The following is a 13133-nucleotide window of genomic DNA, read 5'->3' on the forward strand; positions in this document are numbered from 1 at the left end:
TGCATATATGTTTATATATCTCTATCTTAACATTAACATTACTATTGATCCTGTTCTAGGACTCTTTGTTTAAACTTAATTAAACCACTACGGTTTAACAATAATGATAATAATTATTATTATTGATATTATTATAATTTTTTTTCTCTACCTTTAGAGGCATTTAATTATACATTTTTTGTTACTGTTGTGGGAGCGTGGCGTGTAGCCACTGAGAAGGAAGTCTGCTTTTTACCTGGCTGTTTGCGTTTTAGTTTGCAGACGACCAGGTGGGATGCAGCTTAATCTCCGGATAGGAGAAGTTATAGTAGTGGGGGGAGGGGGGAGGGAATGGGGGATTGTGTTGTTTTTTGTTTTTCTTTTCAGTCGACTCGCTCTGTTTTATTTTTGTTTTCACGCTCACGCTCTGTACTCAATGGAACCTTAACAAGTGAATATGTATCTATTATAGTTTTCTACTCCAAACGAATTACATTCAATCAGACTGCATCCTTTTTAGACTATGGCTAATTTGAATATCCTGATCTGGAATACAGGGGGTCTCAATATACCACATAAACGCACAAGTGTACTAACGTGGCTAAAAAGGAAGCAAGTGGATCTGGCTTTACTAAGTGAAACTCATCTTTTATTGGCGGATAACGCAAAATTGGCAAATACATTTTATCATAACATAAGTTCTTCTTCTTTTAGCACCAAGGCCAGAGGGGTAGCCATAATAGCGAAGAACATTTGAATATTAAACTGTTAGATGTGTGGTCTGATGCAAATGGTCGAATCACTATTGCTAAAATAGAATGCTCTAACCGGAAAATTGCGCTGATTTCTGCATACGCCCCTAATTTGTATGACGCTAACTTTTATGCTGTACTAACTTCAGCTATGTTGAAACTACCTGATTACTCTTTAATAGTAGGAGCTGATTTTAATGCAGTTTGGGATCCATTGATCGATAGATCCAATCACGCGGAAAACTCTGATCAGAAGCAAGCTACCACAGCCCTACAGGCCTGGTCTAAGGACACAGGGGTAATTGATATGTGGCGTTCGCTCAACCCATCCGCGAGGGATTACTCCTTCTTCTCGTCGAGACATAAGACCTCTTCCAGAATTGATTATGTTTTTTCTTCCCCACATCTCTTTGATAGCTTTGATGTTGACTTATTGCCCATAGCACTCTCGGACCACAAAGGTATCCTCCTCAAAGGTTCACTCAGTAAAATAACATCCCGTGCCCCTAGATGGCGTTTTAACTCAACACTTCTGAAAAACGGAGAGTTTAACTTGCAATTTAAAGAGAAGCTCTCTGAATTCCTACAGTTTAATGTTGGCTCTGTACAGGACCCCAGAATTCTATGGAATTCGGTTAAGGGATTTATCAGAAGTAACACTACTCTCTTTGCATCTCCGCAAGGGACGTCTCTCCAAGCTAGAGGAACTGGAAAAGCTTCAAGCCATGTTGATCTCTTCCTTGCAGCACAACTACTCTAGTCGACTGGAGCTTCAAATTAAGGTAGTGAAAAAAGAGATTAACTCTATTTTAAAGGAAAACTCCAAAATTTTGGGAAATTAGCTTATTTAACATCTTCCCTGGAGTTAGACAAGAAGATACATACCTTTTTTGTCTCTGTGCGTGCATTTAGCTTTGGGAACAGTCGCTCCGTTAGCGTAGCTTAGCTTCATCACTGGAAGTGGGGGAGATCCGGAGCTTCATCACTGGACGTGGGGGAGATCCGGAGCCTGACGTTCCCTTACACTGTATACAGTCACGAAATACACTCCAAATACAACTCCAAAACGTTCATGTAAACATGTTGTGACCTGTGTATTCATCACGTGGAGAAATAAAAAATAATTGAATTAGACAATTACGTTTTATAAGCAAATATACTCGGAACAATTTTTTGCCTAACCACTCCTCTGGGCGCAGTGATTTCAGTGCTACCTGCTAACGTCGAGGGGGCGGGCACTGAGACTGCCGGTGTCTGGCCAGTGTTTACATTTTCATTTCATTCAAAGCATCCGAACCGATTGAATTGAAGCTATCGCTACCTGCTCGCTCTGATATCTCAACTTTATAATCATGGTACATTACTGTTTTGTAAATGGTTGTGATAATCTACAAGGTAGGCCAGGTGATCCCATAGAATTCCAACAGATCCGGAAAGGATGAAGACATGGCTACTTGCTCTGAACATGGATCTCAACACACCGATTGAAATAAGTCAGCTTTATTGTCACCTCTCGTAATGGACAAGACATACAGAGAAATTAAATTGCATTTCCCCCTTCCCACAGTGTATATAGACTATATACATGTAGACAGTAGCTAAAGAATTAATATCAGTGAATGTAAATATAGAGGTAAACTAGTTTGTTAGTTTGCCCCATGCATCATGATGATTATAATAGTCACTTACTCAATAGACAACTCTCCGTTATGTCCACTCGGCACCGGGCGTTTTTTCCAATTTATTTTCGGAACATGGAAAAAAGTTGCGACCACTTCTGGATGGGTTAGCGCTGAGAAATGTTCCTTGCTCGTTACACAGTCTCGTTGTGCACGGTCTTCTTCATCCGATATATGAAGCCTTCCGATCATTGATGGCAGCACAGAGTCCCATTCATTACAGCAGAAGCACTCTATTTCTGTCAGCATAGGTTGGCATAATCCACATTTGCACCACCAATCCGTGTCGGTTCTGACTCTCCCCTCGGCCCCAAGCTGTTCTGCTTCATCCTCGCGTCTCGCCCGGTCAGCTTCCAAAGCACGTACTTCTTCCTCTGTGTATTCGGGTTCAAAAAGGTAAGCTTCTGGATCTTTGTTTGTCCCGAAGTATTCATCATCCTCTGAGGATTCTTCTCTTTCAAAGTCGGACATGATTAGCAGCAGTCAAGTAAGTATGTCGCTAAGCTACTAGTCACATTGGTAAACACTGGCCGACCGCCCCTCTCGACGTTAGCAGGTAGCACTGAAATCACTGCGCCCAGAGGAGTGGTTAGGCAAAAAAAAATTCAGAGTATATTTGCTTATAAAACGTAATTGTCTAATTAAATAATTTTTTATTTCTCCACTTGGTGAATACACAGGTCACAACATGTTTACATGAATGTTTTGGAGTTGTATTTGGAGTGTATTTCGTGACTGTATACAGTGTAAGGGAACGTCAGGCTCCGGATCTCCCCCACTTCAAGTGATGAAGCTCCGGATCTCCCCCACTTCCAGTGATGAAGCTAAGCTACGCTAACGGAGCGACTGTTCCCAAAGCTAAATGCACGCACAGAGACAAAAAAGGTATGTATCTTCTTGTCTAACTCCAGGGAAGATGTTAAATAAGCTAATTTCCCAAAATGTTGGAGTTTTCCTTTAAGACAACAATCTGAATTTCAGATGCACAGAACAAGACAGCACTACTACTTTCACGCCTCCAGGCCTAGTCACCTACTAGCTATGAAGATACATGCCAGTGAGCAATTTGCAGATATCCCTTCCATTAAGAACCAACAGGGGGAGGTAACCACCAACCCAAAAAAGATTAATGATACATTTCGCTGTTTTTATTCCAACCTGTACAAGTCAGAGGTGGTCTTTGATCATACCAAGCTGGAGGATTTTCTTGATCAAATCAACCTACCACAGATCTCAGAAGATAGTGCTAGGTTGTTAGCTGCACCTATCACGCTGGTTGAACTTAGAGAGGCGATTGCGGATATGCAACGGGGCAAGGCTCCCGGATGGGACGGCATTCCACCGGAACTCTATCTTGCATTCTGGGATGTACTCTGCCCCTTATTACTCTCAATGATCTTACACTCAATCAAAGAGGGCAATTCTTCTAGAGATGTCAATATGGCGCTTACAGATGAAGCGTTTAGTTTTCCTGGGCGCTTTGCCGCGACGTGAGCACGGTTATATCACGTCGGAAATGAATTAGGAACCCAGGCTGCTGTTCTATTTTATGCCGCCAGGAGGCGCAAAGTCATTAGACGGACGCTACAACGTCCTACACAGTATACTGTATAACGATCTGTATGTAAATGTATATATATTAATTCATTTTGCGCGAATCCACACTTCATTATATAATAAGAATCCAACCAATAGAGCGACATTGTGCAATAAACAAGTAAACAAAGTATGGCATATTTTACAGTAGGGCACTTTGAAACAACCAATCACGTTGCGCGATAGCACGAGCGATGCATAGTCAGGAAGTAATGTTAGAGCTGAGTTCACTCATTCCGAACGGCGAAATGTAAAATGCTACCCAAGATTGTTGCGTTTCGTTATAAAAACTATGCGGTGATAAACAAAACGAATCGCAGTATGCAAAACGTGCGGTTCGAGGATCACAGTTGGAGATGCAATCATGCAACGTCCAACTTCGTTCGACACTTGAACTAAGAAGGTGCACAAAGATCGGTAAGTGAATGAACGAATGAATGAAAACTTTATTTAACAGATTGCAGAATGGGTACAATACAGTACAGCTCAATATACACAATTGTTAAGGGGATGCAGACCAGAGAAAGACTTTCGTCTTGTTTACATCAGGGTCCCCCGTAGTAACTTGGCTTGCTACTGTACAGTAGCTACAGTTAAATCAATGAGCCATCGACAGTGTGCTAACGTTATCATATACTCTCTTTTTTAGACTCTTTTTGTATCACAAACAGTACTGTATTTGTAAATCTGGTATGTCATAAATGTATAGATGTAGCAGTACTGTATGTCATGTTATGATGAATTGAAAATGGGGGACCCTGATGTAAACAAGACGAAAGTCTTTCTCTGGTCTGCATCCCTTTAACAATTGTGTTTATTGAGCTGTACTGTATTGTACCCATTCTGCAATCTGTTAATTTTTTTCAATCAATCAATCAATCAATCAATCAATCATTACATCCAAGATACACGGCTGCTGTAGTCTTGTCTTATAAAATACATAAACAATCAGCAATGTCTCGCTTGATGAATGGCCAGCAGTAGCCTAATTAATATTAATAAAAGTATTATCATTTTAATAATTGCGAAACGTGTTTAGTCCCTTGTTTGAGCCGAATCTGGGTTGAACATGATTTGTGGAACTCCCTCTGGTGTTGTGGTCGTGGTATTCACTGACCTTTGGGAAGTATTTCGACATGTACATGGGTATCTTAGTGGTGTAGTGTACAGTATCTTGTAGACCAGGCCCATTGCAAGTTGCTGTACTCTGTCGTCTACTCTAAGCCATCCTAGGTAGTCAAAGTGGGCAGGGGTGAGGTGGGTTCTAGGAGTAAGGTCAAGCAGTAGTCTGACCAGTTTGTTTTGTGATGTTTGTAATTTAGTTTTTAGCGCTTTTGAGGTGCTTTGGTACCATGAGGTGCAAGCATAGTCGTAATACCCTTGAATGAGTGCTCCTGCCAGAGTCTTCAGGGTATTCTTGTTTACCAGAGAGGAGATCCGGTACAAGAATCTTGTTCGTTGGTTGACTTTTTTTTATTACATTGGTTGCCATTTTGTCACAGGAAAGATTTGCCTCTAGGATGGAACCCAGGTAGGTAATTTCATCTTTCCTTGTGACAATATTGTCACCCACTGTAACAGAGAAGCCGTTGGCCTTGCTGAGTTTGTTATTTGATCCAAGAGTGTGTATTGAGCTGTACTGTATTGTACCCATTCTGCAATCTGTTAATAACGTTTTCATTCATTCAGGAGCAAAGGTCAATGACCAAACACACCCAGACTACATACTGTACCTGTATTCCCTTCAACATCACAGTCTACACCATCTACGTCAACAAACATCAGTCGCCATGAGCGGCGTGAAAAAAGGAGAGTGATGCAGCCAAGGAGGATGGTGACCAACAGAGAACCAAGGTCGAGTCAAGCTCCTTGACCGCTTCATCTGTGGACAGCAACGACACCAAATGCAAGATGATGACAGGTGTTACCTGGCCAGTGCTTCAGCACTTGTTTTCTTTCTTGCACACAGAGAAGACAAGGAGCACCATAATCTCACCCATAGATCAGCTATTTATCACCCTTGTCAAACTGCGTCACGACATGTCCTTTGACCTCATCTCCCACATCAGAGGTGTGTCAAAGGCAACAGTCAGTGATGTGCCCAACGGATAATTTCAGTGAGTGAGCGATTCGATACACGCTCACGGCAATGAACCGATTCACTGATTCGACTCACGGTTCAGTGGCGCTTCCGGATCCCGCTGCAAATCAAAAACTATAAAAAAATTTGGCAGATGTTATACATACAATTATACATACAATTGTTAAGGGGATGCAAACCAGAGAAAGACTTTCATCTTGTTTACATCAGGATCCCCCTGTTTACATCAGTAATCATCGGTAACATTTAGAATTGATTTCAAGGTCCTCCTCCTTATATACAAAGTATAAACATTGCGATCATCTACTATTGAAGGTTCCGAGTCACAGTCTAAAGAAAATCAGTGATGCAGCCTTTGCTAACTAACTATGCACCAAAGTTATGGAACACACTATGGACATTAGGGAAGCTAGATCTCTTAATATTTTCAGAAATAAGCTAAAAACGTACCTCTTCACCATAGCCTTCTAATACACCCCGCTGTTGATTGTACTGTAGCACTATTTTACTCTGGCCATTCTATTGCATAATTTTACTATCTATTCTACTATTCTATTATTGCACTGTATTATTGGTGTGCAAACCAGTCAACTTACAAAAAAGAGCCTGTTGGAGGATTTCAACAAGATAAATGCGACAACGTTGCAAAATATTTCACTATAATATTTCAAAGTGAAGTAAAAAATATTATAATAATTATTTGATCATGTTAAATAAGTGTGACTGACTGAGTCCACATTACAGTTCTACTTTTGTTTTGATGTGAAAAGTGATGCTGCATAAGAGGACTGCATTTAGCACTGACTGAGAAAGTACATATTACAGTTCTACTTTGCATTGCATGTAATTTAGAATACAGGCAAATAAAAGTATAGTTTAAAGTACAATCTTGGCTGTCTTTTTCTCTCAACGCTTCAATAGGTAGATGACTAAATGTAAATGTAATATCAAATTTTAACAGATTGCAGAATGGGTACAGTACAGTCCAGCTCAATACATACAATTGTTAAGGGGGTGCAGACCTGAGAAATACTTTTGTCTTGTTTACATCAGGGTCCCCCAACAATTAGCATTTCAATGGTGTGTTGCCAGTGCCACACCAATGGGGGGTTGCCAATCCAATGTCACACCTACTGTACACCTAAGTGAGAGAAGCTCTCTCATTTCATGGAAGAGTAGAAGACAACCAACAGTTGCACTTTCTGGGGGGGGGGGGGGTTGGTTAGGAGTGGGGGGGGGGGGTATGAGTGGGGGGGGGGGGGGGGGGGTTGGGTAGGAGGGGGGACACTGTACAACTGTACAAACAACACTGTACATTGCAGACCAGAGAAAGACTTTCGTCTTGTTTACATCAGGGTCCCCCATTTTCAATTCATCAGGACATATATGACATACATGACATACAGATAGTCAGTACTGCTACATCTATACATTTATGACATACCAGATTTGCAAATACAGTGTACATTGGAGGAGGTTGGGTGGGGGTCAAAACCAGCCACTAAGCTACAACTAAAGAAGTTTGCTCAGTATTTGTTTGGCACTTAGTTAGAGTGAAAGAAAAGCATGGATGTGCCAATATGTTTTTTGTTGTTGTTGTTGTTGTTTATTTTGTATTGCAGGCCAAAGAGGGAGAATATATATATATTTTTGTTTTGTACCACAATAAGCTAAGTTCGAGTGGGGGTGTTAAATATATTATTATTATGTGCGCCCTTGCTCATTTGTGTTCTACAGAGGGCGATGTAGTAAATCCAGTATGTGACGTCACTGTTATTGTTATTAAACACAACGTTACATACAAAACTGTCTGATTGGACAAGAGATAACAATTATTTGCATCTTTATTGTAACAAATGTATGAACAGTCAGCAATAGATGTCAAATGATTTACAGTAATATCAAGTAACAAGTTGTCAGTCAAGTCAAGAGTTCAGAATTGTATTAAAACACACACACACAAATTACAAGGTTACACGTTAACTGGCTTATTTACCACTTTGCCCTCCATTATTTGCTATGACTAGGGGCAACACTTTTGCCAAGCCAGCGATGAGATTGTTACATACATCCACTGTTAGTTTATTGCGCCAGTAAAACCTTATGGCCGCTACTAAAGCATCTTTCGTGAAAGGTTTCGCCTCTCTGCGAATATAATCTTTCATTAGGTGCCACACAATTTCAATGGGGTTCAAATCGGGCGACTCAGCCGGGGTTTTGACCCAATTGATTCCCTCTGCTGCAATGCAAACTCTGGCAGCGCTGTGTTTGGGGTCGTTATCCTGGAAGAAACGATGGCTCTTCCCAAAAGTAGCTCGTATGTACGGACCAGCGGCTGCTTTGATGATCGATTCTTCAAAAAAGACACGGTCCATTATTCCATCGAAAATAACAAGCGGGCCTGGACCGAGCTTGGAAATCGCGCCCCAAACATGCACTTTTAACGGATGCTTAGGGGCCGGTTTACCTTGACGAAAGCCTTTTTTCGTAAAGCTTTGTCTTGCAAAGTGTTCGAGTGCGACAGTGCTCTCATCTGTAAATATGACGTCATGCCATGTTTCACATGTATCGATCCACTGGTGCGCCTGTAGATGAATGAATGAAAACTTTATTTAACAGATTGCAGAATGGGTACAATACATGTAGTACGGCTCATATGAATGAATGAATGAATGAATGAAAACTTTATTAACAGATTGCAGAATGGGTACAGTACAGTAGGGGGGGGTTGGGTAGGAGTGGGGGGGGGTAGATAGATAGAACATAGATAGTGGGGGGGGGGGGTAGATAGATAGAACATAGATAGATAGATAGATAGATAGATAGATAGATAGATAAGATAGATAGATAGATAGATAGATAGATAGATAGATAGATAGATAGATAGATAGATAGATAGATAGATAGATAGATAGATAGAAGAAAAACAAACCTGTGCGAGTCTTAATTCTTTATTTTTGTCACGGATCATTGGCCAGAACTTAGTTTGACCATATTTCCAGCCGAGGCCCCTACGTGCTGTACGGATAGCAGTCAGGCTGAGATGAATACCCAAATCGTCTTCGATGCACTTCTGGATTTGCCGTGCAACCATGCAATTGCGGGCCTTCGTCAGGTTGTCAATGGCGACCAGGACATTGCTATGGAAATGGAAGAGAAAGAAAGTGGAAATTAATTAACTGAGAGGGGGGTTAAAATATATATATTGTAAGAGTATATTTATGAGACAGTATATTTATTTTGTACAAGAATGTGAAACTTCCTATCACGTTTGAATAATGCTGTAACGTTAAGTAAAAATGCATTTCAACTTAATTCCAGCTCAATATGGGTTTTGCAGGTTAATACTCTCTCGTAACGCACAACACAACACAGACCTGCTAATCTGTTAAATAAAGTTTTCATTCATTCATTCATTCTGTACTCACTCAGACAGTTTACGTGGAGCACGGCGTCGTTGTATTTTCAGTTTGTAATGCCATTCAATAGTGCCCGCAGTAACGCAGATTCCTAACGATGCAAAATGTTGCCTAATGCGTCTCGTAGATATGCCCTGGGATCGTAACTGACGCACATCTCGAGAATGTTGTTTGTTGATTTTAGTCATTTTCACACTGACAACTGAACACGGTGATACAACACTTTATATAGAGGCGGGTCCCTCTATAGCCCCCTCCCATACTTCCAGACGCGTGTTGCTTAATGACAGCGGAAGAGTGCAAGGGCGCTTCCGCATTCTTCGCCGTGCATGCGCATGAGGTCCTCGCTTAGTTCAGCCCACGCAATTCTGGTCACACAGTGGCTGAAAACCGCCAGTTCTTGCCCGACGGATGGGAGCCGAATTGGAATCCCAGTTTTCTGATGAAGCCCCAAAACATGGAGGTCGCGATTACATGTTTCGGAACCAATGTGTAACTAGACAGTTACAATATAACATTTATATTAATTAACCCAGTTAATGCCTTAAGAGAAAGAGTCTGGTGGTCAATTACTACGGAAATGTTGTGTCTTACTAATAATAACTAATTCCGCGGTCAATATACACACACACACACACTGAAAAAAATCCTGTCATAACATTGAAATAAAGTGATTCTTACCTTGTATTTCAGTCAATATTCATTGTCTGCTTTCTCAACACACTTGTGGATGTCGAGATGGATCTTGGCAAGAACGATGCACTCCAATCCAGTAGTTTATCCATTGGTGCAGTTTGCTCTAGGAAGACATTTGACCACACCAGGTTTTGCAAACCGCACTAAAAAGTGAAATCCAGCCGGATGCACGCTCTGCTGGTCGGTCACTGTTTTAATGATCTCATAACTTATTATTAAAACGGACATTGATCAAATAATACAGAACTTTAAAACAAGACACATACACGTATATTTTAATGTTGAAATGTAAAATGTATTGTCATATATTTGGAACAGAGAGTGGGTTTTATATTTGTACCTCTGTGTTATTTTGTATAATTCTTCCTACAGTCCACACTCTAGCACTTGACCTAACACCCTACTAATAATAACTAATTCCTAATTAATAATTAACTCTGAATATAATAATGACGAAAAATAAACAGGGTAGGTACAGTAGGGTGACTCTACTCTATAGTATAGTGCACCTTGTAACTTCCTGGGGGGGGGGTTGTGTATTTGCATCTCGTATTCATTCAGTCTGATTATTTTAAGTGTTCGTTTGTGTTTGTGTACCTGCATAAGCATAACAATAGCGTATGGAATGCAACCCATTTCATGGACATCATCATCACCATCATCATCATCATTGTTGTTGTCGCCGTAAACCGGCCTTGTTTTGTGGAAAAGAATAAACTTCTGAGCGAAAGCTAAGATATTGTGTATGAAATGACAAAGCTAAAGAAATGGTTTGATGTAAATAAGCTATCACTGAATCTGAAAAAAACTAAATTTATGATTTTTGGCAATCGAAAACTAGATGAAAATATTGTGAAAATTGTGATTTTAATCCATACATATTATGAAAATGATTTATATAATAGGCGAAACATAGTATTGTGAACTATGTGAACTGAGTTATGATAAGCCCATTTATATAAATCTATATATAATATACATATATAAATATACATATATATTTGGGATGTCCGATATTAAATTAAATAAAAAATAAAAATAAATCTTTACATTTATTTAACCTTTATTTACCCAGGTATTGAATTGAATTGAATTGAATTGAATTGAATTGAATACTTTATTTTGACACAAATCGTATGACCAAAAAAACATTTTAAAAGACAAGACAATAACAGTGTCAATAACGCAGGTCAAAAATGGTTGACCTAACACCCTACTAATAATAACTAATTCCTAATTAATAATTAACTCTGAATATAATAATGACGAAAAATAAACAGGGTAGGTACAGTAGGGTGACTCTACTCTATAGTATAGTGCACCTTGTAACTTCCTGGGGGGGGGGTTGTGTATTTGCATCTCGTATTCATTCAGTCTGATTATTTTAAGTGTTCGTTTGTGTTTGTGTACCTGCATAAGCATAACAATAGCGTATGGAATGCAACCCATTTCATGGACATCATCATCACCATCATCACCATCATCATCATCATTGTTGTTGTCGCCGTAAACCGGCCTTGTTTTGTGGAAAAGAATAAACTTCTGAGCGAAAGCTAAGATATTGTGTATGAAATGACAAAGCTAAAGAAATGGTTTGATGTAAATAAGCTATCACTGAATCTGAAAAAAACTAAATTTATGATTTTTGGCAATCGAAAACTAGATGAAAATATTGTGAAAATTGTGATTTTAATCCATACATATTATGAAAATGATTTATATAATAGGCGAAACATAGTATTGTGAACTATGTGAACTGAGTTATGATAAGCCCATTTATATAAATCTATATATAATATACATATATAAATATACATATATATTTGGGATGTCCGATATTAAATTAAATAAAAAATAAAAATAAATCTTTACATTTATTTAACCTTTATTTACCCAGGTATTGAATTTAATTGAATTGAATTGAATTGAATTGAATACTTTATTTTGACACAAATCGTATGACCAAAAAAACATTTTAAAAGACAAGACAATAACAGTGTCAATAACGCAGGTCAAAAATGGTTGACCTAACACCCTACTAATAATAACTAATTCCTAATTAATAATTAACTCTGAATATAATAATGACGAAAAATAAACAGGGTAGGTACAGTAGGGTGACTCTACTCTATAGTATAGTGCACCTTGTAACTTCCTGGGGGGGGGGTTGTGTATTTGCATCTCGTATTCATTCAGTCTGATTATTTTAAGTGTTCGTTTGTGTTTGTGTACCTGTATAAGCATAACAATAGCGTATGGAATGCAACCCATTTCATGGACATCATCATCACCATCATCATCATCATCATCATCATTGTTGTTGTCGCCGTAAACCGGCCTTGTTTTGTGGAAAAGAATAAACTTCTGAGCGAAAGCTAAGATATTGTGTATGAAATGACAAAGCTAAAGAAATGGTTTGATGTAAATAAGCTATCACTGAATCTGAAAAAAACTAAATTTATGATTTTTGGCAATCGAAAACTAGATGAAAATATTGTGAAAATTGTGATTTTAATCCATACATATTATGAAAATGATTTATATAATAGGCGAAACATAGTATTGTGAACTATGTGAACTGAGTTATGATAAGCCCATTTATATAAATCTATATATAATATACATATATAAATATACATATATATTTGGGATGTCCGATATTAAATTAAATAAAAAATAAAAATAAATCTTTACATTTATTTAACCTTTATTTACCCAGGTATTGAATTGAATTGAATTGAATTGAATTGAATTGAATACTTTATTTTGACACAAATCGTATGACCAAAAAAACATTTTAAAAGACAAGACAATAACAGTGTCAATACTGTACCCATTCTGCAATCTGTTAATAAAGTTTTCATTCATTCATTCAATAAACAATACACAAATTGAACATAGTTTTATTATT

The sequence above is a fragment of the Notolepis coatsorum genome (assembly GCF_963971535.1).
Source record: "Notolepis coatsorum genome assembly, chromosome: 5".
Lineage (NCBI taxonomy): Eukaryota > Metazoa > Chordata > Actinopteri > Aulopiformes > Paralepididae > Notolepis > Notolepis coatsorum.